Source organism: Suncus etruscus, chromosome 12 (genome assembly GCF_024139225.1).
Source record: "Suncus etruscus isolate mSunEtr1 chromosome 12, mSunEtr1.pri.cur, whole genome shotgun sequence".
Taxonomy (NCBI): Eukaryota; Metazoa; Chordata; class Mammalia; order Eulipotyphla; family Soricidae; genus Suncus; species Suncus etruscus.
Genome location: NC_064859.1, coordinates 10,745,952 through 10,750,005, shown reverse-complemented (window position 1 = coordinate 10,750,005; position 4,054 = coordinate 10,745,952).

The window sequence follows — 4,054 nt, the reverse complement described above, 5'->3', positions numbered from 1 at the left end:
GGGATCCCCAAGAGTCCACTCGTCCTGCAGCATGTGCAGGGAGAAGGGAGACGTCGGCTACTGAAACTGCCAGACTCTCTCCCTACAAGCTAGAGAAGCAGGTGGCACTGTCAGAACGGGAGTAATGTCCCTCACTTCACACTTAGAACCAAGCCCCATTCAATCCCTGCTGCCAAGCGTGGTCCCTAGAACACCACCAGGGTCATTCCACTGGGGATGGCCCAAACCACCTTTCCTTTAAAAATAAGCCAAGAAGCAAAATCTATGTTAAAACAAAAATGACCCCAGCTTTAGGTCAGAAAGCTCAGCTTAAGTTTCTGCTGCAATCCCACATTTCCTGGACCCAGAAGCTGTGGAGAAGACGAGACAGAGCATCCCTTGAGTTAGAAGAGCATGAAATAGGCAGCAAACACAGCACCATGATTCCAGGGCAAACTCCACTATGGCAGGACCCTACCTCTGTCCTGGCTGGGCAAGTTCAGGCTGCCCACAGGCTCACATGCCTGCAATGAGCCTTGGAACAAAGCAGCACCATAACCATTGAATTGACTCGCTTGCCCGGGGCTGTGATGGAAAAGACTTAAAATTCATCTCCACCACTTAATTAGTGCTTATCTCTGCTGTCCAAGTAAGTCTTCACAAAACCAAACACCTTCTCACCTTCCCCCACCAGACAGGGGCAAGTGTTAGGGGGAAGGGGGAGGCCTGCCTCTACTCCCCAGACTCATCTCCAAACCAGAACAACCAAAAGGTTAAGCCTATAAATCTACTCACCGCCAGTCCAGTTGTTCCCAGGGCCCCTGAATTCGATCCCTTTGGGGTGGGCCCCTCTGTAGAATCCACGTGAGCCTCTTCCCACCAGCTCTCAGAACCACAAAGACTTTATCTATTCACTGGAAAAGTAACATTTGCTGTATATTTTTTTTAATCTACTGTCAGGGCTTTCCATGCTTCTCATTGGCTTATCTAATTAGCTCCCGAGGAAGGTCATCCAGCCCAGCACAGCCCATTGGGCACTTAACCACGAGCTCCAACTCAGCAGAAACAGTCCTAGAGGGGCCGTGAGAACTGCAGCTGCTTTTCACCATGGGCTTGAGATCAAGGAGAATGTTCGGTGGCCCAGCAAGCCCCACATCCCAACACTTCAAGAGATACAGGGAAAACAGACATGGCTTGTAAACACCCCTCCCCACTGGAAAAGTGTGGTGGGATCTGAGAAGGGGCAGCTCGCATGGATAGCACTCGTGAGGCCCAGAGTTGGACCACAGGCATGGTTCTCCGACATAAAGCACCCATGAGAGGGCCTTAGGGGGCCTCAGGACACTGGCCTGTCACCACTGAACTGTTAGGCCCATGCTGTCCCCCGATTATTGCCACAAGAGTCCCCAGGACAACCCTCCCGTGATGTAGAAAAGTAGTCTGTTGCCAGAAAGAAGTCTGCTGCTTATGTCTTAGATGTTTTAATATTTCTTCTGATTACTAACCTTTAAGAAACTCAATTTCTTCAGTAAATACTTCCATATTGGAAAGCCTTTTTATTTCATTTGGGAGGATTTTGTTTTGTTTTGTTTGGTTGGTTGGTTTTGAGCCACAATTAGTGGCGTTCAGGAGTTACTCCTGGCTCTGTGTTCAGAAATTACTCCTTGGAGGCTTGGGGACCATATGAGATGCCGGGGATAGAACTTGGGTCAGCAGATAAATGCCTTTCCCACTATGTTATCTCTCTGGCCCCTCATCTGGGGGCTTTTTGCTATTATAGTTCAAGTGACAGAGCCGGAGTTAGTGCTGATGTTAGTGGTTTGAGTGTCCAAAGTCACCATGCCCTCTCTCCCCTGTGTCCTAAGATGTTGAGACCAACAAACAGCAAGAGCTTTGCAGACCAGAGGTCCAGATTCCATCCCTAGCACCCCATATGGTCCCCTGAGCAAAGCTAGGAGTGACCCAGAGCACAGAGCTATAAAAAAGCCCTGAGCATTGCTAGGTGTGGCCTAACACCCCAAAAAAAGTACTGAGGCATAGACATGATATTTGTCAAGTGGTAGAATTGACTTTTCAATCAGATTAAGAAATAATAGTTTAGGGGCTGGAGTGATAGCACAGCAGTAGGGCATTTGCCTTGCACGCAGCTAACCCAGGACGGTCCAGTGTTCTATTCCCAACATTCCATATGGTCCCCCGTGCCTGCCAGGATTGATTTCTGAGTGCAGAGCTAGGAGTAATCCCTGAGCACAGCAGGATGTGGTCCAAAAACAAACAAAAAGAATAATAGTTTAAAATGCAGCACAGGGCCCGGAGAGATAGCACAGCGGTGTTTGCCTTGCAAGCAGCCGATCCAAAACCAAAAGTGGTTGGTTCGAATCCTGGTGTCCCATATGGTCCCCCGTGCCTGCCAGGAGCTATTTCTGAGCAGACAGCCAGGAGTAACCCCTGAGCAACACCCGGTGTGGCCCAAAATCCAAAAAATAAATAAAATGCAGCACACACTCCCCACATACCACCAGGTATAGCCCTGATGACATCCCCAAGCACCTCCAGTAGTGACCCCTAAAAAGACGAGGGTCTAATAGGCATTTGGGGAGTGGTGCCTTTTTCTTTGGTCACACCCAGCAGCACTCAGAGGTTACTTCTGGTTCTACGCTCAGAAATCTCAGAAATCGCTCCTGGCAGGCTCAGGGGACCATATGGGATGCCGGGATTTGAACCACCATCCTTCTGCATGCAAAGCAAATGCTTTACCTTCATGCTATCTCTCCGGCCCAGGGGGGGTAGGGGGTGATGCTTTGTTAGTTAGTACTTGTTCATTGTGAAAGTACATGCTTGATAAAATCCTGTATGGGGAACCTAGCCTTAGCACAGCGGGGAGGGCATTCACCTGGCACAAGGCCAACTGTTGTTTGATCCCAAGCATCCCAGGAGTGATTCCTGCCTGAGCACTCCCAAAAGTAAGTAGCCAAAGCATATGATTTCTTCTTCTTTGGAGTGAAACAAGCCCAGGTCTTGGTCCTACTTAATGCTCTAATCGCAGCTAGGTGCCTGAGGGCACAGCAGGAGCAGACTTGCAGATGATTGGATGGTGCAGAGGACTGGCTTGGCTTTGGGCTCAAACATGATGACTGGAGAAGAGGATGTTGTCTCAGAAACTTGCTATTTCATTTCCTTTTTATCTTTTCTTCCTTATTGGTTTCTGTGCCACAGGTTCTCCTAGCACAGTGCTCAGGGGTCACTCCCAGCAGAGCTTACATGCAAAACCTAACTCCGGCCCTCTGTGCCACACCTGCACCCTCTTTACACCTTTTCGGCATCAGCCCTCCCCAGATTTCCTGCCTAGCTGTGTCAGGCTCCAGGTCATGTATGATCAGGGAGGGACTGAGCCGCAGGAAGATGCTGGCTGCCTCATGACCAAGTCTCAGCTAGGGACGAGCTGTGAAAGCTCTGTTGAGGCTGAAGCCATCTGAGAACCCCCAGAGAAAGAGACCCCAAGGGGGCTGTTGTCACCTGCATAGTTCTCCTGAGTTTGGTGAGTGGAAGGATGTTGCTCCATGGTGGCCTCCTCTAGACACACACTTTCTTCCCTCCCTGTCTCTCTCCACACCCTTTTTCTCCTCTCTTCTCTCTCCTCTCCTCTCCTGCTCTCCCCACCCCTTCTCTCTCTCTCTCCCCTCCTCTTGCGTTGTACAACGGGGAGGATGTTTGCCTTGCATGGCCAACCTGCTTTCAATCCCTGGCATCCCTGAGCCTGAGGAGTAACTTCTGAGCAAAGCCAGATGTTAACCCCTGAGCACCACCAGGTATTGCCAAAAAGCAAACAAAAGAGGAGGCAGGACAGGCACAGGAGACACCATGTTTGTCACCCCACATGGCTCTGAGACAGACATCAGGACACTGGTGGGGCAGTCAAGCAGATGGGTGAGGGCAGGCAGGAGCTGGGGTCACTCCAGTCACAAGCCATGCACACCGACCTAAGTAATGGGAATTCCTGCCCTGCCTCCTGGTCCCCTCCCTTCCTCCGTGCGTGGGGCCCTGGCACAAAACAACTCAGCACAACAACACACGA